The 24,079-nt window shown below is 41.5% G+C and overlaps 1 protein-coding gene and 1 non-coding gene across 6 annotated transcripts in view; one reads left to right on the top strand and one right to left on the bottom strand.

Moving 5' to 3' along the window:
• The window catches only part of OXR1 (oxidation resistance 1), a 301,246-nt gene that overhangs the window by 49,295 nt on the left and 227,872 nt on the right, over positions 1–24,079 (top strand). The window lies entirely within an intron of this gene.
• On the bottom strand, positions 11,360–11,442 carry TRNAL-CAG (transfer RNA leucine (anticodon CAG)). Its single transcript has one exon. It is a non-coding gene; the product is annotated as a tRNA-Leu (tRNA).

Genomic DNA, 24,079 nt, shown 5'->3' with positions numbered 1-24,079 from the left:
TCTCATTTTTAGGAAATGAAGTCTGTAGATTAGAGAATTTTCAGTGCTGCCACACATGAAACCTTGTCTCAATTTAAACCCACTCTAGTTTAATTTCAACTGAAATGTGAAAGGCACACGTATGACAGTCAGCACCTAACAGAGCTAAGTGGCATCATCTAGACTCTGCTGCATCTTTCACATGTAAGAATAGCTACACTGGTGGTCAGAAATACATTTTCTCTCGGGGCTTGCTTTCCAGATACATTTCTGAAACCTTACGAAGCAGAACTGGTACCACATAATGAGAGCTGTTGTCATGTCCTACAGACTTTTTCAAATGCTTCTGGCAATTACATGATTTCTCAAATGTCTCCCTTTCTTTGGATGCTTTTTTAAATCCCTGCCCACAATCATAACACTCTATCAGAGCAAAAGGCTTTTCTCCCCGTATCTTTATTTCCTAACAAAAATCACAATATCCTGATAAAACCCAAACCTCATTTCACGATGTGGTATGTCTGCGTCCTGCTTGTATGTATAAAGCCCTGGGGTTAAATTTTCAATGTGGTGGATAGTAGATACCTGAACAAATCCCATTGTCTGATAATGGGATTTGTTCATGCTGCTCCCCAACACCTTTTTAAACACTCATACTGGTGATTTATTTTATTACGGTGTTATAGAAGACGCTTAGTAAAGCATGTTCTGATTCCGTATTTGGCAACATGGCCCAGTCCAAGAGAACGGGACCAACTAAACGACTGCGTCTGTGCTGTATTGCCGCAGATAGTGGTCATAGGTTGTTGGCTCTGTATTTATGCGGTCATAAATTGCCTACTTTGCTGACACTTTAAAGTAAATGAAGGAAGGCATCAGCACTGCTGGCTTTCTGGCAGGAAGCCTAAGAGCAACTTGGTATGCCTTGTGTGTCTAGCTAATGCCACTTCGATGGAAAGTTTTAATTAAGTGCATGTCTGTGCATGCAGAGAAGAAATCAAAGGCACTCGGGAAAAAGAGAGTGTATCTGCTCCGGACTCATTGAGGAGTAATTTGGTGAGAGCACTAAATGGCTTTCAATTAATTGAAAAATATTTTCTTAAATATTGCCGGAAAGTACAAGAAAATCAGTCTGAAGGGAAGACTATAAAATCAGCCTGTAGATCTAACCCATTTGCTCCGTGCTTGTTGGAAGATGTCATGGTAGTACAAGTCAGAGGTGTAGGGATTGTGAAACTGATACGCTGAAGTTCTGTAATAGTAATTGTCAGAAGAACACTGGAAGCTGGTTTGCCTACAGCCAGTATTTTTGATTTGTCATTTCTGTAACAGTTTCTAAGCTTATAAACATCCAAAATTCCATTGCAAATACAAGTATATTTTTTATAGCAAATCTTCTATAACTAGGTAGCCATATTAAAATTCTAGCTGTTGAAATTGAACTTATTACATGGGAATTTTAGCTCTGTTTCCTGGTTCTCCTAGTTACAGAAAGAAAATTCACCTCAGTTCTCTTCAGATTGTCTAGAGGGATGGCTGTTTATGAAAAGAGAAGTTCTGAGGAGCAGGGGTAATTCATTTACCACTAGATATGGTGCATGATTTATTTTGGATAGTGTTTGGTGTATGAGTCAATGTTCTATCTGAATTATAGCAAAGTCAAAAGGACCAATCCAAGTTTGTACAGGGCTTGTTATGTCATACTGTATTCGCCTTAATCCCTGTAATCTTTCTATGGCCTGAATACAGTGTGACTTCCACCCTTTTATCCATCTTTTAACCAAGGTAGAAAACCTGCTTTATTATTCACTTAACTTTTCTTCCAGAAGAAATGGAGCTTTCTCAAGAGCCAATCCAAAACTGTGCAACAAACTCCATGAGGGCCTGGGGATGACCATGCAGTCTTAGCTTTTGTCCCTATTTGGTCTTCCATCTTTAATATAACTCTAAGATACTCTTTGCATTAAATAACCACAGTGAAAGAACAAAACCAGTGGCTTAAGCCTTATCATGGCAAACTCTTTTGTTCCTCTATATGACAAGTGATTGGTTAACTCCTTCTGTTCATCTTATTTTAAATGCGTATTCTCCTGTGAACTGTACTGTCAGATGAAACCTCCCCTCCTCCCCAAAGCCCCATTCTCTTTCTTTGTTTCTTAACATGGACAACGTTATTTTCTGAACACAGAATTCTAGGTCTGATTTCCTAATATCTTTCTCTATTCCTGCTGATGTTTATGAAAAAGTGAATCTGAAGTCTGGAATATATAAGGCAGCTTTCTTAGCATGAATTATCAGGTGCCATTTCAGATGTATACAGCAGATGGGGAGTCTCATGGCAAGGGGAGAAATAAATGCAACAGATGCACTATAAGAGCAAAAAAGCTATTTATGAGAATAGTTCCAAGAATGGAAGATGCCAAAAAGGTTATTTACCTTTTGGCAAATCATTGCATTTTGCCTGACTTTTTCTAATCTGAGAGATGAGAAATAGTTTGGCATTTATTATCAGAAATTAGTTGTAAACAGAATTATCTCGTTTCTCTGGGCATTATGGAGCAATGCTAGATGCCTCTGCTGCTCATGACAAAGACAGACAAAGAAAGGAATCCTTATGGACAGCACAGGGAAAGTCCAGAACCCAAAAAAATGAAATATCTCAGAGTATTCCAATAAAGGTAATGAATGCTGTGGTCTTAAGACCTTTGCTGTGATCTTAAAACCTTTGTAAGATCGCTACTTCACATTAAGCTAGAGCAGTGGTCTCATGCAGAGTGTAGGGAGGCATGAGAAACATTGCCCTTCTTATAATCTCCACCCCATGCACCAGGCTTGTGTGCGGCTCCTCAGGCAGGCAGGCTCTGGAATTTGTTGCAGCAGCATATGAATGCTCAAAAATTCAGGAAACATAAGAAAAAACTTTTTGTCATGTGAAGGTGGTCAAACACTGGAACAGGTTGCCATGAGGTTGTATGGTCTCCATCCTGGGAGATAATCAAAACCCAACTGGTCATGGCCCTCAGCAATCTGCTGCAGCTGAGCTGGCTCTAAGCAGGAGTGACTGGAGGATCCCCAGAGGTCGCCACCAGCCTCAGTCTCTGTAGTCTGTTGCAGGCTATGAAACACAAAGAAATACCTCTACATTATGAAGCTTCTGAACCCCAAATTCCTGGGAGCAGGGAAGCTTTGTCCTACTGTTTGTCCTGCTGTTTGCCACTGTCTGTACTGATCTCTGCCTTAGGGCTGCTCTTGGCCACTGTCTCAGAGGATGCTGAGCTAGGCTGACCGTTGGTCTGATCCAGCATGGATGTTCTTCTGTGTGTTAAGAGTAGAAGTGTCGATCTGATGGAGGGTAGGAAGGCTCTACAGAGGGATCTGGACAGGCTGGATCGTTGGGCCGGGGCCAACTGCATGGGATTCAACAAGGCTAAGTGCCGGCTCCTGCACTTGGGTCAGAACAACCCCATGCAACACTACAGGCTTGGAGAGGAGTGGCTGGAGAGCTGCCTGGCAGAAAAGGACCTGGGGGTGTTGGTTGACAGCCAGCTGACCATGAGCCAGCAGTGTGCTCAGGTGGCCAAGAGGGCCAATGGCATCCTGGCTTGTATCAGGAATAGTGTGGCCAGCAGAACCAGGGAGGTGATAGTGCCCCTGTCCTCAGCACTGGTGAGGCTGCACCTCAAGTACTGTGTTCAGTTTTGGGCCCCTCACTACAAGAAGGGACATTGAGGTGCTGGAGCGTGTCCAAAGAAGGGCAATGAAGTTGGTGAAGGGTCTAGAGCACAAGTCTTCTGAGGAGCGACTGAGGGAGCTGGGGTTGTTTAGCCTGGAGAAGAGGAGGCTGAGGGGAGACCTTATTGCTCTCTACAACTACCTGAAAGGAGGCTGTAGTGAGGTGGAGGTCGGTCTCTTCTCCCCAGTAACAAGTGATAGACGAGAGGAAACGGCCTCAAGCTCTGCCAGGGGAAGTTTAGGTTGGCTATTAGGAAAAACTTCTTCACCGAAAGGATAGTCAGGCATTGGAAGAGGCTGCCCAGGGAAGTGGTTGAGTCTCCCTCCCTGGAGTTATTTAAAAGAAGGGTAGACGTGGTGCTTGGGTGGACTTGGCAGTGCTAGGTTAACGGTTGGGCTCGATGATCTTAAGGGTCTTTTCCAACCTTAATGATTCTATGATTCTAAGAGGATACTGGGCTAGATTGCAGATAAGGAGTAAGTCTAATTATGGAGGAGAGGTTATTTAGGAGAGGAGGCAATGCACCTACGCTTGTGATCCATGCAGGGCAGCCCACGGAGAGTCCTGACATTAAGCCATGTTTCTCCCATGGGCAGTGTAAGTCAGGGTGGAGATGCTGGAAATCTTGCCAACACCAGTGTCCCCAGCCTTATCCACCTGGGCTGCTGGTGGGGCTCAGCAGCTAAAGCGCAAGGCAGTCTGTGCTCACCTCTTCTCTATGAAAACTCAGCACAGCTTCCTCTTAATTTTAACTGCATTTAGTCCAGTTGTTGGGGACCTGACATTATCCAAAGAGCTAAACAAATTGATGTTTGTGGTATTTCCTGTTGGGCAGCTGGGAGGCTTCGATTTGTGTTATAACACTTACTTACTTTCACCTGTTTAATAGATAGGACTATGGCGTTAACGGTTGACATCTTGTTAAGGTGTGTGAAAAGTTTGCCACAAGCTCTAAAGGCCGCAATAGGGGAAGCCAAAAAGGAAAAATTTGAAATGTGATACTTCTGAAGTTAGAAATGGAGACGAAGCAAAGTAAATTAAGTTAGAAAAACAAACCCAAATCTCCAAACCCCAAAGACTGCTTCTTCAACCATGAGTCCTTCTTGTCTTTCTTTATAAATGTCAGTTTCTTTATAAATAAACAACTTGCTCTTTTAAAATAATTGGTGATGACTCAATAGCTCATCTTTATTATTGTGTATTTTAAATATGCAGACTTAGCAAGTCTAAATCTGTGCTTTTTGGGGAAAAAAATAAGGTTTTAATCATATTCAGACCTAGCCTCCCTTTCATCTGGTAGTTTACTTGCTTTGACAGGTGAATATAACTTTCTGAGATCTGTGTTTTGTTTTTAAACCCACTCACCTATTTATATAACTTTCCCTATGTAGAGATTGTAATATTTATTTTACCTTAACTGACACCAGTCAGGTAAAGAGGCAGCTTTATAGACATTTGCAGTTTATTTATTGTATTCCAGTTGGTGTTTATAATATTTTCTCCTGACAATAAATGTTTCACATATAAAAAGGGAGGTAAGCAAAATTGCACATGGCAATGCAGAGGTATTTTTTATTATTGTTATTCAGTAAACCCCACACCGGGTACTGAGTGAAGGATCTCAACAGTGCTGTTGCTTGCATATCTATCTTCTGCTTTGCCCAGTGCTGATTGCCACAAGGCTGCAATATAGCTCTGCTCCTCATTTTAGTTAATGAGAAAGAAAGGTGGGAAAGCATGTAGTTTTGTTTTCTTGGAGGTTGTATGATGTAAGGCTTGTGGGCCCTCCTCTTTGAGGAGGCATTAAAGTACCTGGGTGCTTTGGTGGGGAGTCTCTGCAGCTATGCAGCAGCGATCGGGACCATCTACTGATGCTGTGCTGTGCTGGGGAAAGTGGGAGCTGTCAGAGCCTAGCACTAGCACTGAAGGAACAGGAAAATAAATTAATTCCAGTTAAACATGAGTGTGAAATTACCACTCTGAGGTAAGGGGGAATATTTCTAGCAGCAAACAGCCGGTGGATTGGCCCACAGTAAAAAGACAGAGTTACCTTTCAAAGGGGAGTGTGACTTTTGCAAGTGAAACAAGACTTTGGCTTCAGGACAGGCATACCTACAAATAAATACTGTTTTTTTCAATCATATGCATGTGTTATGAAAAGCACTAGCAGCAGAAAGAATAACAAGCTGCCCCATACTGTGATGGTGACTGTCCATAGGAGATCCACGTGCAAGCTTGGCTTGCAGCAGGTAGCTTTCTGCCTGTGCTATCACAAGCGTCTCTATGCTATCAGAAACAGCGATGTGTTATCTTCACTTTCCGGGCACCTGTGTTTCCTCATGCCAAAGCTGCCCTTTGGGCCTGCCCCTCTGCAGTGTGGCATATGCCAGTAGACATCCAGGACCCCTGCACTGAGAGAAGAGCTTCTGCATGCATCATCTTTAATATGATGATAGAATAGCATCGTCTGAATTGATTCCAGTTCATAAAGCTGACATTTAATTGACATCAGAGTTAACCATCAATGTCCTCAGCAGAGTTAGTCCAGCTTTCATGTTTTAATAACTGTGAACAGCACGGAGTCCCAGGTAGATTCATTTCAAGGTAGATTCATTAGGGCAAAAAAGATCATTAGCTGCCGGTAATGGATTGTTTCTCAGTAAGATAAACGCAAATTCAGACATGCTTTGAACTGCCAGTGTAGGCTTGTTTCAATGACAAAGCGAGCAGGTGAGCCATGGTATCCTGATTATTCCTTTTACTTCTGTTTTAAAAAAAAATCTTTGAAGACCACAAAGTGATGGAAATATGCTGTCCTATCCACTAATGAGCAGTAGAAGTAATGAGATATCTCAAAACTTCCTCAGCATCCACCTACTTAGTGTATACTTGGCTGAACTTCATCTCGTTCTTTTCAAAGTGACGTGTGGATTTGGTGTCAGGAGAGAAATACTGGGAGCAGTTTCCATCCATTTCACTCATTCAGTCACTCATGCTGAGTAATAAGCACTGATCAGATCTGGGTATCTATTACGCTTTGTGATGAGCATATAATGAGATGGTCTCTGCCTTGCTGTATTCTCCTCTAGTCCATGGGCAACATTCATAAAACCAGGATGAGAAAAGTTTGGTGATAGCTATTCATTTGCTGGAGAAAATTTTATATGAAGGAAAAAATACTATGTGGCAATATCCTCTCATGTATGACGGTGCAGTGGTGGTAATGGTAGAAGCCTGGGTTGCCCATAAAATTATTTATTTCCCTGAAACCCCTTCAAGGGGTTTTCACATAGGGTGTGGGGTCTGCCTCTGGTCTTTCCCCTTCTGGTCAATAGGGGGGTAGAGCTCACAGGTACAGCTCTGGCTGCAGCTGCGCACAGGGATAAGGGAATCCTTATTCCTCATTAATTGAGAGATTGTATTTAATAGAGGCTTGCTGAAAGAAAACTGCTCCTTTGGTAAAGCACAACATCTTTCTGTGGCTTTTACCTCCTGTTTGCATTGGCATCCTGAAATATGTTTGTTTGAAAAAGTGTATAGTCCCTTTCTTTAAAAAAAAAAAAAAAAAAGATTTGTCATTCTTTGTATCTTATTTATGAGAAGCACTCCCTCGTGCACCACTCCAGAGAGATGAAAGATTTCTGAACTGCTTGTGGTTCTGTACTTCTCGCCCTGTGACATTTTCTCACAGGATATATTCGCAGCATATGCAAATGTTGAGAGTTTGGTCTCAGTCCTTGTGATTAGCAATGGCTAAGATGTATGCCATTTTAATCTTAGAAAAAGTCGATCATGGGCTTCCTTTAATAATGGAAGTTATTTAAGTCTGGGCATCTTGTCTAGCTAATATGATTATTTTGGTTTTAAATTGACTAGAGAGCTGAACATATTCATGTGAAGAGTTTGAACCTAGCCTCACTAAACAGCTTGTATATAAAAGAGTGCAGATATTGGCATGTGGTTATGAAATAGCTAGCATAAATACTGATAATCAGATTTTTAAAAAAATAATTGTTCTTCTTTCCCTCAAATGTCTCGCTAGATTCTGTCCAGTCCGTCTTGTGAAAGTTTCTGAAAGCCAATTTACAGGGAGAGACTGTCTTCACAGAAATCATTGCTATCAGTTAACGTGTGCTTTGCCACAATTTGGTGCATATTCGTAATAGTGACTGTAGCCTACATAACATGTTAACAAAGTATTTGGCAGGTTTTTTGTTCTGTGCAGGCCTTTAATTCAGGATAAATGATCTGCAAGAGAACAAGGAATTGAACTTTCTACAGGGATTTCTTTATGAAATCCTGTGGTCTTTGTTGTTTATGATGGCCTTGAATTTAACCCTCCCTCTCCCTCTTTTGTTTTGTCCATTATTATAGTCTGTGAATATGGAAGAGTTGACTTGGCAGCATGTTGTGTTTTATTGTGTAATTATATTGAAAATCCAAATGAAATCTCATCTGCATATCTAATTCAGTCATTACAGTGTGTTACTGGAAGGGAAATGCTGTTAACTACAAGCTATGCAGAGCTCATGGCTGCAGACCCTTTAACCCGTGGCTCTGGGCATCCTGCTACGTTGCTGCTGTTTCACAGGTCCAGCAACTCCTGTGCAGCCTTGTCCAAAACGGAGATTTGAATCAGGGGATGAAATCCTAGGACCACTGAAGTAACTTGTAAACTGCCACGGGAGTTAGGGTTTTTCTTATCCTGAATGCTGGCTGGAGCCCCATGCAGTTCTCTTTCTCTCTCCCCCCATGCAAGCCTCTCAGTGGGGATTCAAGTAGGGTCAGGAATGAACTGTAGAAAAAAGCTACAGTTCTGAATAGGTGTTTGAATGCATAATCTGTTTAGTGAATGCCTTCTCACTAGTAGTTTTCTAGGATGCTCAAACCATCTCAAATACTGTAGGTGCATCTGTTCTGATTTATATGATCTTAATATTCACATTATAATTAAAATGAAGCTAAGGAGGATCTAGACTTCAAAGTTGCTGTTTTGCTTGTGACATACAATTATTTAATGGTTTTTATTCTCTCTCTCTCATATTTTTTCCTCAAACATTAGGAGGAGTCTACACTATCAGTTTATATCAAATAACTTCTAATAGTACTTGGATTGATGCCTGTATGAGGCAGATAATATACTACTGTTGTAAATTGTGTTGGTGGGACTTGAAAAGCTATAAACAACCAGGATGCTGATTTCAGGTTTCATCCAAAATGGATCCCACAGGAAGACCAGCCAACCCTCCACCCTGCAACTTACAGTTGTGGATTACTGCTTTAGGCAGCTGCCTGTTGATTTTGGTGTACGTCTGGCAGACCCAAACACGCCAGACTTGCTGTGCATTCACAGCAGGCACATGTGCTGCTTTCAGAATTCCAATACTGGTAGAATTGCTGTCTGGAACATGGAATTAAATACTGATTTAGCATTAACATTAACATTGCTTTCTCCGAAGATGTTCTGCAAAACACCCCTGTATATGTTGATGGACTGTAGTGCTGCTTGCCTAGTAAGAATGGATGGGTTAACACCACCCCATGGGTTAATCTTCTGGAGAAAAATAGATACATATCTTCTGTACACAGGGTAGGATAGATAAGTATTTTGGGTAGGTAAGGAAGTCTACTTAAGGAATGTTTGGTAGCATTTGCAGATGGAAAGCATTAGTTACCTTTGTCGGAGTCTGTGTTAATATCAGATAATTAAAACACTCCCTCAGTCTCTTTCTTCCTCTGGAATAATTCAATAATTCATCTTTTTTAGCTGCAAATTTATAATGATCTAGTGCTATGTGTGTTCAGAGGTCATCACTGCATGTCTGCTGAGCGTTTGCAGTACCGATATTTAACATTTACGGCTTATGGCACTAAAAATCCTAGTCTTCCACTTCATTCATGGGAAGAGTCTTGTTGTGACTGATGTTTGTGACCTTGTTTTTTAGAAATACTTTGTATTCCAGAATGTCACTTAATGTGTACTTAACCCTAAATATGTAATGTGAAAATTTAATTCATTTACTGATTCATACGTGCTTTTGAGAGGTTTTTAAATTTTAACAAAACAAGAACATAATGCAATATCCAAAGTATTTGGGAGTGCAAGTTAGAAGAAAAAAAAAAAGCTAGTTTTGAGATTGAAGCTGCAGTTTTAGGAAACATCTGTAGCCAAAATGACAGCTCACCTCTGGCAAAAAGGGGAGGGAGGGAGGTTCTGTTTTTTCCCTCTCATGCTCTGCTACACACACTCCCCGGCTCCTGTTACTTAAGCAAGTGCCACAGCTTTCCAGGTGATGGCCTGGCAAGTGGCTCCCACTCCCTAAAGCAGCAGAAGACCAGCTCAGGGGAGTAACGTTTCTTGCTACGTCAGTGAGGCATATAGCTTGACACCCAGCATCAGAGTTAGTGCAGGGAAGACACAGGGCTAGTGCAGGCATGGTGGTGGGGAGGACACAGAAACCCTGCCAGATTTTGGGGGTTGGATGCTGAACTGCACCCTTCTCTAGGCTGAGACAATTAGATCTCCCATTTTAATTTAAGACCCCATTCTTTTTTAGAATAGAATAGAATAGAATAGAATAGAATAGAATAGAATAGAATAGAATAGAATAGAATAGAATAGAATATTTCAGTTGGAAGTGACCTACAACGAGCATCTAGTCCAACTGCCTGACCAACTCAGGGCTGACCAAGTTAAAACACGTTATTAAGGGCATTGAACAAATGCCTCAAACACTGACAGGCTTGGGGCATCGATCACCTCTCTAGGAAGCCTGTTCCAGTGTTCGACCACCCTCTCAGTAAACAAATGCTTCCTAAGGTCCAGTCTACACCTCCCCTGGTGCAGCTTTGAACCATTCCCATGCGTCCTATCACTGGATCCCAGGGAGAAGAGATCAGCGCCTCCCTCTCCACCTCCCCGCCTCAACAAGCTGTAGAGAGCAATGAGGTCGCCCCTCAGCCTCTTTTTCTCCAAACCAGACAAGCCCCAAGTCCTTAGCTGCTCCTCACAGGACATGCCTTCCAGCCCTTCCACCACCTTTGCTGCCCTCCTCTGGACACATTCAAGGACCTTCACATCCTCCTTAAACTCTGGGGCCCAGAACAGCACACAGTGCTCAAGGTGAGGCCGCACCAACGCTGAATACAGTGGGACAATCACCTCTTTTGCCCGGCTGGTCATGCTGTGTTTGATGCACCCCAGGATACGGGTTGCCCCCTTGGCTGGCAGGGCGCACCGCTGGCTCCTGCTGAGCCTGCTGTCCACCGGCACCCCCAGATCCCTCTCCGCAGGGCTGCTCTCCAGCCGCTCCTCTCCCTACTTACACTCGTGCCCGGCATTACCCCGTCCTGGGTGCAGGATCCAGCATTTGGACTTGTTAAATTTCGTCCCATTAATCATAGCCCAATGCTCCAATATATCCAGATCCCTCTGCAAGGCCTCCTCTCCCTCAAGAGAGTTAGCAGCACTTCCCAGTTTGGTATCGTCAGCAAACTTGCTAATGGTGCATTCAACTCCCACGTCCAGATCCTTGATAAATATATGGAAGAGGCTTGGCCCTAGGATTGAGCCCTGAGGAAGAACCGCTGGTGACAGCTCACCAGCCAGAGGTAGCCCCAAAAGGGAACTTAGCCCCAAAAGGGAACTGTCAGAAGTGGGATTCGAACCCACGCCTCCAGGGGAGACTGCGACCTGAACGCAGCGCCTTAGACCGCTCGGCCATCCTGACCTGTGGCATATTCTTTCTCCTGCTGTATAATTTGTATATTTGTAGATATTTTTAGTGATGTGATATTGTACTATTTTTCTCACACAGAGGATGTTCAAAAATATTGCAAGCTAAAACGTATATTGTGTTGAAGCTAATGTAACTATAGCAACTGATGTTAGTTTGGTACGTGCAGCTGTTTCATTCTGTGAGTACCTGAGTGTTAGTATGCTGAGAAAGAAGCAGGGACTGTTGCACATAAATTACATGTGCCATGTAGCAGAAGTTTGAAGGTGTACAGAAATGAATAAAAATGCGATATGTTGCACACGGGCATTGCTTAAAGCTGATTTGTTTCCTGTAACGTCTATGAAAATCCCCTTGAGACAGGTACAAGTTATTCACGGTGAGAGTTCTCTGTGACATTTGAAAGGGGACTGTGACACTGAAACAAACTGTATGTCCTTGTGCTGCCTTTTTATAGAAGGAATTCATGTACTTGAAAGCTGCATCCAGGAAGCTCTAAACATACAAATGTGATACAAGATTTGGGAGTAAAAGTCAATACGGAAGGCAAGAGGTATACTTGTTTGGGAGCATCAGCTTTAGAATCAAATGGCTCTGTTTGGAATGGAAATTTAATAGAAAAAATCAAATTTTGGAATGGGATAACGAGAAACTGACCATCAGAAATGTCAGGTATACCTCTGGCCCAAAAATGTAATTATTCCTCAGAACCTTAAGGAACAATATTTTCCAATGGCAAAAAAGACTACAGTTTCTACTAGATCGGTCAGAAATTGATACTGATTTTGTTTGGTACTGGTATTGGAGGAAAACAGTTGCTAGTGTTTGGAGAAACCAGTTCTTCTGGCGCCACTTTGTCAATGTCTTTCTTGCACTGGGGAACCTAAAGTGCTGGACTCAGTACTCTGATGTCGTCTCACTGGTGCTGAGTAGAGGGAAGACAAGACTTGTCTTGTCCTGCTGACCATGTCCTTCCTTGGAGATACACAAGAGTTGACTGGACAAAGTCCTGTCTTGTCCTGACTTCAGAGTTAGATCTGTCTTCAAAGCTAGCCCTGCTTTGAGCGAGGTGTTAGAACAGGTAAATGCGAAAGGTCCCCTCAAGCGTAAATTGTTCTGTGATTCTACAATTATGTGCCATAATTTCGAACAACTTTATGTAACAACACTCTTAGGAATTGAGGGTATTAATGCTGTATCTTGGATATGTAGTTAATGTGTCCTAAACCTTTACATTTTTACCCTTGTACTCATTCTGAGGCAGCAAGTAGTCTTCTCTGAGTCCTAACTTTATGTAAAGACTAGCCTATGTAACCAATATTTTTATAACATACTGGAAATTTTGTGCTTCTTGTTATGATGGGAGACAGAAGGTATGCTGTAATGCATTTCAATGTTCCAGTCTCAGAGAAAGAGCAGGCCTGGTTGACTTACTGGGAGAGATTCTTTTATGGACAGAGGTGCAATTTTCACATATTTAGAATTAGTAATATATTTAAATGCTGTGGAAGCAGGGACTTGGTACCAAAGGTCACAAACCCTGTTTATCTGGAGTCCGTAGTTTTGCCCAAATTGGAGTCCTAGCCAATGTGGTGATGGTGTTTTTTAGTTTTATTTTTTATTTTAAACCATAACTGTTGGAGTCAACAGAAACAGAATTATTCTGGTTTTGGTAAGTCTTCTTGCGCCCTCTAGCAAGATGGGCAGAGTCCAATAAGCAGAAATACAGATGGCAGAGATATGGCCATCAAAGGCTGCTCACAGAGTAGCAGCTCCAGGATGAGCTGGGGTTGCAACCTACACCCTGTCTCCTGTCAGCACATAGCTGTTCGGGTCTTCAGCCAGCAGCTCCAAAACCTTATGTTCCCTACTTCAAGACACAGTGATGGTGTAGAGCTGATTAAATATATCTTGAATGACTGGAAAAAGTAACTAAATAGGTCTTAATTTAAATCAAGTCTAAGTCTTAAAGATAACATTACCCATTGGCTTCAAGACTTGTGGATCGCACAAGGAACGCTCTTCTTGCAGAACTAAGTGTGTTCAGTTCAAACAGTGAAGAATCAGCCCAAGCCTGCTCCTGGACAGCACCAGTGTCTCCTTTACCAGTGAGAATTTTTTGGCCCAAAACTTCAGTAGTTAACTCTCAGGCTGTTGCCCAAAAATCTGCTGATCTGGCTAACTTGCTGGTTAAAATGTAGTGGTACTTAGTTTCCAAAGGATGGATTCAGCCCCAATTGCTGACCCATGACTCAGTTTCATAGAGCAGTTGCCATACTGACTGAATTGTGCTATAGTAAGCAAACTGGAAACCTGAATAAAAATTATGTATTTATAAAGATGTATGTATTCTCCAGCTGCTTTGACACAGACTTAACTGCCTGTCCATCACACAGCCAGACTCATTGGACTTGAGGCAGAAGGTTCTTCTGTTGCAGGATGTTGATGGGCTCCAGCAAATGTGTTCCTCAGCCACTGAAAAGAAGTCCCTGCGGTGGGATGTGCATTGGTATTATCCATTGGAAGGGTTAGCTCTACCGGTTTCCGAGTTGTCTTGGATGAGTGGAATGTACCTCACTCAAAAGAGAGAAGCAGCAATGTGTTCTATTGACGTAAAATAATAATGTGACAGAGTTCAATTAACAACGTTTAACAGTGGTTTGACAAGGTTCGAGAAGTTTGATGGCAAGGTTCACCTTATAAATTACTGCATGGAAGAAACATACAAAGGAAAATTGAGTTAGAATTGAGTTAGAATGATTCACACAGAGGCCGGAGATGCAAAGAGTAAGGAGCAGTGTCCCGTTGAGTCATGAGGTTCAGAATGGACCCCATTGCTTTCTAAACTCCTTGTGGAGCCTAGATGTAGCTGGATCCAATCTTAGTCTCAGACTTGGACAACGGTTTATGCCTAATGGAATTATCTATACAATGTTTATAATAATATTGAGTAGCTACATGGATTAGTAATGTTTCATTAGTATTAATTCAGCACACTATCAGTCATTTACCAAAGATCTGTTCACGAGTGAGGAATCTCTCTGCCTTGGGTAAGGAAGGATCTCTTAGTCTCAGGTAAGGAGGCCCAAACCTTGAGAGGCGTCCCTGCTCAAGGGGAGAGTCACCTGGCATGCAGTCTAGCTGCAATTCAGGGAGAGCTCAAATTGGGTCCATCCTGATGGTAACATTTATGGAGTGAAGTAGCTGGCTGCTAGTCAATAGTACAGACAAGATAGATGTCTTTGTTTTAGCTCTGGTATCTTGTTCTGTACTTCAGTTATCTTGCATTTTTGGATTTCAAATCCACCTTTTGAAAGATTTTTCCAAGGCACCTTCACTCCCTTGTACGTGAGCCAGGAGCTTTCCAGCTCGCAGATTCACCACAGGGTGTGAGGCCTGTTGCTCAGGCCTGTTGCTTTCTGAACCGAATTATGGCTAGGGTTTAAGTGTGTCCATCGTACAAGTACGTGTTCTGATGATAGCAGGTGAAGAACAGGAAACTCGGTCCTGTTGGGTATCCTTACCAATATTCCCTCATATGTCTTCATGCTGGTACCCAACCTAAAATTTCAATTGTAGACTGTTATTCTTAGCATATTTGGAGAAAATCTGATACCATTTTGCATTATTTATGTATGTAAAAAAAAGCAGTGCAAAGTCTGAGTTTAGTTTTCAGAATGCTTGAGGATAGCCGACATTGTTCTAGAAGGTTCAATGAGATAATGGAAAATACTGAAAAATAATTTTAATGTGGCTGTGCATAATAAAATCCTTAGTAATGACTTGTCCTCTGAAAGCACAAGAATCAAGTTAAGAATAATGCTAAACCCATATAAGCTAATGTGAAAATGTCAGCAATGATCACACTGATCAATGGAGCTTCAAGTGCTGTTCACATTACAGTGAATTAATGGATTTAATCAGAGTAACAGGAAACATTTTGCGGGGGAAAACGTCTTTCCTCAAATAGAACTCAAGAAAATACTAGGATTTCTTTTATTTGTATTTTTTGCCTTGTGAGTTTACAGCTATTGCACTTGCCTATAATGTCAGTTGATGACGTTCATGATTTTGTGGATGTTACGTGATGCTTCATAAAACTCTTCACAATTAGAAACGGGAAGAAATGTTTCTAAGTTACGGTTTTATTTTGGGCAAAATTCAGAAATAACAAGTAGCAACAAGGGGGTTTCCAAATTCAGAAGAGTGACCAGACTCCACACTTGGATGTGGGTACACAGTTTTTTCTGATTCTGCTCCAGCTTCTGGTTGTCACTCTCTAAACATTTTCTGGAGAAAGGGATTTAACCCAAGACCATTTACAGCTGAAATGATGTGCAGAATGGTCAGCTAAACTGGCAGGTCTTGGGCCTGTAACCTTCTCACCCAGCACAGCTGGGACGAAAAAGTAATACGTACTTACCGCCTAAGCTTACATCCATACAACCCTGTCAAAAACCAATGAAGCAGCAGGGTTCTGAATTCAGTGGTGCTATGCAGTTTTAATACTGAATTTGAAATTGTTCTTGTAGATGTCATGGTGAAGCTTACTGTGCTGTAGTGATTTACACTGACATCAGTGTACAGTAGCAGTCAATCTATTTAAATGCTCTGGGCCCAGCGTCTTCAGCACTGGAGATAAAAGGCATCACAACATTACTTGTTATCAAAGGCCTCTCTCCCACCGTTTCCATCCCTCTTCTGTCACTTGATAGCCCCTCCTTGGCCATTCTGGGTTTCTGTCCTGCTTTAATCAAAGCCACTCACAAAGTGAGAGCATCTTTTGTGCTTTTCTGCTGCTCTTTCTCTGAATAGGAGGGTTGTTTTCCTCCTTGTGTTTCAGGGCTCTCCCTGTGGGCCCTGAAAGAAATACTTACTAATTCAAAAAGAATGGCTGAATCCTGTGGGACCAATGCATCTCCTTTCAAAGAGAAAGTGGAGTATGTTATATGGATTATAATGAGGTTAAATGCGGTTAAATGGAGACTTGCTTTAAAAATGTGATGCCTTTTCAATATTTTTATAACTTCACATTTTGCCTTTAGTTCTGCAAATGTCCTTAACTTTACAGGTATCACTAGTCCTGTTGTCAGACCTTTTTTATTGCAGAAACAGTAATAGAAAGTGATGTATAGACTCAAAATGTTGTCAGGAACCTGGGAAGCTCTCTTCCTGCTCCACATAATCTTTAGGGACCAGACTCACTCCTTTATATTAAAAGTCTATCATCCACATCAGTAGCAGAAGCAGCAGTTGGAAACAAGACTGCTGTGCATCCGATCAATGTTGTCTCAGCTGCCAGCTGTCTTTGCAGCAGAACTTCATGTCTTGTCGTGGTCACAGGTAGGAATGGGCTTGAATAGTAATAGAGGCTTTGTCCTGGGCATATTCCAGCCATTCTAGTGGGAATTAGAGATTTGAGGGGGGCAGCTGAGAAGAAGAATGATCTTTGTCGTACTCTATTCACATGGGTCTTCTCTATGAAATAACTCATTCTCAAAACACCTTGTAAGTACAAATGCTCATAAACCTCCTTTGAATTAAATACATTCCCTTAAATTTCCCAAATTAGTAAACTGCATTTGAAGATATAAAGCAGATTAAATGTGTGGAACCCTGTGGTGGTTATAGGAAATTGGGAATACTAGAGAAGGCTGGCATAGCATGTCTGCACTCTGTGATGATAACAGAAAATGCCTCAGGAGCGTATGTTATCAGCAGGATCCGGAAGAGGTACAGCATCTGTGTGTGTGGCAGGGGAGGGAGAATTCTTTCTATCCCCTGAAACTGATGCCGAGTATCAGCTTTTTTTTCCTCACAAATCACTATTTCATCATGAACTCGAGCACCAACTGGAGAGCTCTTTGCTCTGTGACTGCTGCCTGTTGAGCTGGAATATTTTTTTTTCTTCATACTTTTAATTCCAAAGTGTAGATTATGGACAAAACAGAAAGATAGAATTGCCTTTATTTTAATACTCGTGTCTGCTGTTCACAAAAGTCATGACTGTGGGCTTTTGTTCCTGTTTAGGGTAAGACGTTAACAGCTGTGAGGATAGTGAGTGGATTTCTTGTCCACTTTCATTAGAACAAATTAAAATGAAGAGCTGAGCTCAGTCCTGTTCCCAACCTGTCCTCTTCCTGTCCAGTGACCTTTCAACTCCCATGGATAAAAGCAGTTACATTTATAATTATAAATACAGGGTGTGGATGTGGGTGTGTTTTTAACATGGCTGCAGTAAAAGGTAATTTGACAGCTGACACTGGGGCAGAACCTGACCTGCAAAATCCTAATTACTAATTGATGAGTAAGCATCTAACCTGACTTTCAGCTTCCAGCTCAAGTGTTCTAGCAGTGAAAACTATCCTTGTGCTTGTTTGGAAAAGAAAAAAAAAGAGAATCTGTAAATCATTGGAGATGTGGTAAGCATGGAAACTCGTAATGGCAGAATAACTATATTGTATTATTAACAGTGAATTTATTTTAATTTTTAGATGACAAATTCCTAAAATATTTCAAGCACAACTGCACATTTATACTCTATTAAGTTCTGTCCTTATTTATAATGCCAATAGCAAACAAACTATTGAACCTGAAGAAGCTAAGTGTTGCAGCCTCCTGGTAATTAATTGATGTTAAAAGAATCAGATGCTGTTCTGTTTCCCAGACGCACAAGTGGAAGAACCAGGAATAAAAGTAGTTTATTGGCTAACCTGTGCTGAAGGCCCTGTGTCCTCTCGTGGCGCTTTTCAGGAAGGCTGAGACATGGTAGAGAAGTTTTATCTTAAACAGGGCTAAACAGGGTTTCACTGTTAGACCTGGCTGTGGAGAGCTGGATGTAAGAGAAAGAGACTTAGTGAAGGGGGAGCTCAAGAAGGGCTTGCCTGCTGCCAGCTAGAGGAGGGAGAACCATGTGGGATTATCTAGAGTATTGCAGGTGATTGGCTTTTCCAGATTTTTGCAGGGTAATAAACAAGCTTCGAAGAAAGGACAGTAAGCTGACTGCTGCTTGGTTTCTATTTCTATGCAATAAAGCCACTCCCTACTTAGCAAAATTCTACGAAAACTGTAAATTCCAGGCCTGTTGGTACTGGATACTAGTTGTGCTTGGTACGTCCTTTCGCACATTCCAGCCTTTCTGTCCTCTCCAGATGGAAAGGATGGGGCCTGTGGCTGTTTGCTCTCTGATACACAAGTAAATGTTGCATCTTAGGTGCAAAGGACAGAGGTAACAAACTTCCAGCTGATTTTATATGGGCTTATTTGCAATAAAAAAGAGTGCAGCAAGTGCAGCACTGCTAATTATCACACAATGGCGATAATGATAAATAATAATGATACAATAGATATTATATAATAAAAATACTAAAATATCTAATACTGATTAGCATATTATAAAGTGTAGAAGGTTTCTCAAGAGTGTTGTATGTTTGGAAAGTGGAGTTTGTTAGTGCAGTTGTCAATACTAGAGTCTTGTGACTGTAGTATGCAGTATGTAAAAGAAATAAGTAGTATGTTAAGTGCAAGATACCTAGCCCTTCACTGTGTACAGAAAACAGTAACCCAGTAACTGGCAACCATTAGCCATCACCTTAGACCTCCCTCTTCTTCTAAAAGCAAGATCTTTACACAATTGCTTGTCTTATGCTAAAGAGAGATAGTGTCTTTTTTTTTCTTTCCCTCAAAAGACTTTCTATTTGCATGATATGTTCCTTGCATACTGTGAAGAGGCAATCTCTGCTTCTCTCTGAGATGCATGCTGACTCCCCATCGTTTGCTCTCCAAATGAACATAAGGACTATTTATGTTTTCAACAAAAAGAAATCATGTTGGTTTTGAGTGTGGTTTTCTTGTTGACGTTTTAGAAACTGTTTCAGGCTCTACTTAATATTTAGACAAACTAGTATGCTTGCTTTTTGTGGTGTTGCTGTTGACATTTACTAAGGGAATTGCTGAAGATGTTAAGAACTTCCCAGCACAGGCATGCTGTAATGGAATAGTTCTCCGCTTGTGTCCTGACACAAATTCCTCTTAACTGATGTTTTTGCCGAAAGTAATGTGATTGTGATAACTTATGTGAGTCAGGGTAAACGTGAATCAGCCCTGGCTATTTTGGGGAGCATAAATGTCTGCTAAACTCAGTGGTGTTTTGCTTCTTGCAGATATAACAAGCAGAAGGTGCCAATTTATTGTGTGCATCAGAGCCTCTGTGCTGCACAAACATCTGCAGTGCAGAGTGGGAAGAAAGTCCGCGAGGAGCTTTGGTAATTGGCTAAGCCTGATGGCCAGGAGAGCTTGTAACTCAACCAACAGAAATTGGTCAGTTAGAGGCTTGGCTAATTTTGAAGCCAGTAGCCGTGAAAAACAATCACATAGCAGAACTTGCCCTTACATGTGTAGTGTATGCCCCAAGGGCACTGAAGGTTAGACACAGATGGATGGATGTTATTGTGAGTTTGCTTTTTTAAGCCATGCTTTTGAACCTGTGCACTGCCATATCCTTAATATCTGGTCCGTACAAACAGTGCATAATTACGTTAGCAATTAACCCAGGACTATCCACTTACAGAATTTATTTAACCTTTTATGTGCGAAGGTTTTGAAGACTCTTCAAGCAGGTTAGGTTTTGTTCTGGAATCCCTGATTAAAAGTATGAAGCTCTTACATGCAGCCAGACAGCCAGTTTAGCCTGTGGTCTGTATTAAAAATACCCACATTGTTATCTACAAGAATCAGCTATAGCTTACAGTCTTTTAGCAATACAGTATCTTTTTCTGACTGGTCACCATGTATTGCAGCTTTGGAACAAGTTTTCTGCAAAACACATTCCTATTTTAAAATATTTTTGATTGAAAAGCATTTCTGTTTCTGGGATTATCCTAACCTCAGCTGTTATATCCTCTGCGTTTTCAGTGAAATTGTAGGGAAGCTTGTTTGCAAGACGGTCGTGCAGCAGCATTTTGGCTGTGTTGTTTGTTCCATTCCCGAGCCCTTTGGTGGAGGCTTGGGGAGAGGCAGTCTTTGTTGGTCTGTGGCTGCTTCCCTGCCTTGAGAAAGAACAAAAACTGTCAGGAAGAAAGATACTCATCCTAAGGGTAGACTCCAGTTACATTAAATAAATAGCAGCCACTTGGAGATGGGACTGGAAGGCAGCCAAAAGGACACTGTGAAAATTTTCAATAGTCTGTCCCTTTGCCTGTCTTCCAGTGATCGACAGAGAATGTAATTTCAACCTTCAAACTATTCACTGCAACCCAAAGGAAGTGAATGCTGTTCCGGCTCTATTTTAAAAAGCGTTGTAACCTAGATGAGAAGATGCTCTTCTCTCAAATGTGCATGTTGTTCTACTATTGCAGTACATCATTGCAGATATTACTACTTACCGGCTTAAGTAAATTGTCCTTTTGACTGTCTTGTATGCATTTTGTACGGAAAAAATTTGCCCTTGACCAGTGGATATAACATAATTTCAATGAGTCCTTTGATTAAGTATTTCTCAGATGGTCCTGGCTGCTTGTAAAGTTAGCTGGAGGTGATCAGCCTGGAATCACCAAGCGAAGCCATGTTTTGAGGCATTAGTGGAGTGACGAGATCAACTAGCATTGCTTGTAATGTTTGCAAAAGGGTTTGATTACATGTAGTAACTTCTTTATGAAAATCTCTCAGGTTTGTGTATGTAAATGCAGATGGCCCATGACTTACAGCAAGATTACAGCCTCATGAATCTCCAGCAATTTTTTGCGCATGTTTGCAGTAGTATGTATTTCTTCCTAGTGAGAGATCTCTGTAGCCTCATGTCATTGTACATGAGGCGTAACCCATTGAACCTGGTGGTGCTACAAGGGCTTCATCTCAGCCGAAGCGAGATCAGAACCAGGTCTGTTATCACTTGGTTTCAGGCACTGCTGTTCCCTCCCCAGTGGGATCTCTACATATGCCTTCTGAGGGAGTGGAGGAGCTGAGCCCTTTTTAATTTTAAAACATTGCATTTTAGTGAAAGCAGTGATATGAGGATATATAAAAAATAAGAAGTTGCATTACCTAGATGGTTCCTTAATAAAATCTCGTTTCTGCTGTCAAATATTTGGGATCTTCTCTGTTAAATTATGTGTATTCTAATATTTGTGTAGTGTCTTGTTTGTGTTTTCTTTCCTGCTGAAATGTACAGTTGTGTTTGTAATGCCATTTAAAAAAAGGCAACACCCTGACCCTTCTTGCTACACATAACATTAGGGTAATTGCTGCTTTAGTAAATAGGAAAGTAAAGAGGTGGGAGGTGCCCTCTATGAATGTGTTGTGGATGTAAAGTAAAGATGACGTTCAGCTTCAGAAAGATGAGCTGTAGGGTTCAGCAATTGAAAATCATAGGTACAATAGGTACACATAAGGGTTCAGTTACCACTGACTAGTGATTTCTCAAAGCTTTTAATGTACTTTATTCTCGGTTTCGCACAGAGTAACCTGCTGTTTTCCAGGTAGGTGCCAAAGTACAGGGGAGGTAAATGATCTGCCCAAAGCCCCATGGTCCCGCCTAGGCCATGGACAATCCCTGAAAGTGCCAGTAAATGTGGCACTTATTATGAGATATATGGGATGTTGCACAAATGTAGAGTCTTGTCTAAAGTCCCCAGGGACCACAGCTAGTAATTATGAAGAGCAGCAGTTACCACTGTGAGTAGTCCATTAGCTTCGACAGAAATTGCATTGGTGCATTCAAGGGTAAAATAATGTCCTTCTACTTTTTCATTAAATGTAGGTAGGGCTGCATTCCGTGGTGCTAAAAATCTGGATTTATGACATGTTGGCAGCTAAAGTGGTATTCAGGCCAGATAGTTTTACCCAGTAAAATTTGTTAAATATTTGGCAGATGGAGGAGAAAGAGCCATTTAATAGCCACCTTTAAATTCGGTATTTGGTAAACGCACTAGAATCTAGTGCTCTGGCTCAGATTTCTGTCTCTCACTGTGCTTGTGCAGAGTCTGTTGCTTCTAAAGACTATGATCTATAAGATGAAAATAATGACAGATGTTTTCTGTAACGTGGATTTCATGGCTTGCCAGCATGGGGCTCCTGGACTTCAAATGGGCCCTGCTGTTAGCCATGTCCATCCAGGGGTCCTTCGGGAAGACAGGGCATCGTTCAGCCAGAGCTGCATCTTACACCTCAGCGGTACACAGGCCTGCAGATGCTGATTACTTCCCAATCTGTTTGTCATGAAATGTCCATAAAATTTTCTGTTACAACTCCTTTCTGCAAACATCTAGTTGGTTGTAAGTACTCTGCTTTCCTTTTTTTCCCTCTCTGTGCAAATTATGGTAAATAAATGATGGCCAAGAAGAAGACTGAATGAATAAAGGAAGAAGACAAACAGAAGAGAGGTGAAAGGAGTGGGGGGAGTATGAGAAGGTGAATGAAAAAAACAAGGGACAGGGCTGAGAAAAAGTGAAGTTACATATGTATAAACATTTTGATGGCTCTAGGAAAATGAATAGATTCAGGATTGTAAATTAAGGAAAGAGGTAGCACAACAGAAATTAAAATGTTTTAAATATGGGGAAAACTTTCCACGTGTCTTACATCACAGTAATAAGCTTTAGTTTCTTCTGAAGTATTTATGTGTAGAACATCAACTTGAAGTAAAAATAGAAAAAGGAAAACTGAATAGTGGCCTGCAGAATGAAGGAGAAGGTGATCAGAGAAGGAAGAAGAGCAGAGAGGGAAGGCTGCCTAACTTCACGTTGCTCTAGTGTATTTTATGCTCCAGGTCAATACTTAGGACCCCAAACATTTTCAGACTGCCTCTCCTAGTATTGTTTTTGCCTTCTTTTTAAGAACACAAATGCTATCTTAAATCATTTTGTGTTTTTCATTCTTTTTGAGGTACGATTCAAAATATGGTAGTTAAAAATTTATTTTGTATACATTGCAGCTGTCCCTCCTCATTCCTCTCTCCCTTCACAGAAACTGTGCATTTTTTTTATAAAGAGGGAAAAGTAAGACTTTTTTTTTTCCTTTAGGAAAGGGAGCAGCAGGTAGCATACCATAGGGAAGTAGGGACTAGCTGGACCTTGAAAGTTTCAGTAGCTAATACTCCAGGTTTTTGCAGGCACAAGGTACCATATTCAGTTCTGGGGTCCCTAGTACAAGAAAGACATGGACCTGGTAGAGTAGGTCCAGAGGAAGGCCTCAAAAATGATCAGAGGGCTGGAACACCTCTCCTATGAAGAAAGGCTGAGTGAGTTGGGGTTGTTCATCCTGGAGAAGAGAAGGCTCCAGGGAGACCTTCAATACTTAAAGGGGGCTTGTAAGAAAGATGGAGAAAGACTTTTGACCAAGGCCTGTAGTGACAGGACAAGGGACAATGGTTTTAAACTGAAAGAGGGTAGATTTAGATTGGATATAAGGAAGACATTTTTTATGATGAGGATTGTGAGATACTGGAACATGTTGCCCAGAGAAGCTGTGGATGCCCCATCCCTGGAAGTGTTCAAGGTCAGGTTGGATGGGGCTTTGAGCAACCCAATCTAGCGAAAGATCTCCCTGCCCATGGCAGGGGGCTTGGACTGGATGATCTTTAAAGGTCCCTTCCAACCCAAACCATTCTGTGATTCTATGGTTCTATATTCCTTGT

Source organism: Nipponia nippon, unplaced genomic scaffold (assembly GCF_047370975.1).
Source record: "Nipponia nippon isolate SJK-2023a ecotype South Korea unplaced genomic scaffold, ASM4737097v1 scaffold_1, whole genome shotgun sequence".
In the NCBI taxonomy this organism is placed as follows: Eukaryota; Metazoa; Chordata; class Aves; order Pelecaniformes; family Threskiornithidae; genus Nipponia; species Nipponia nippon.
This window is presented reverse-complemented; position numbering and strand designations above follow the sequence as displayed.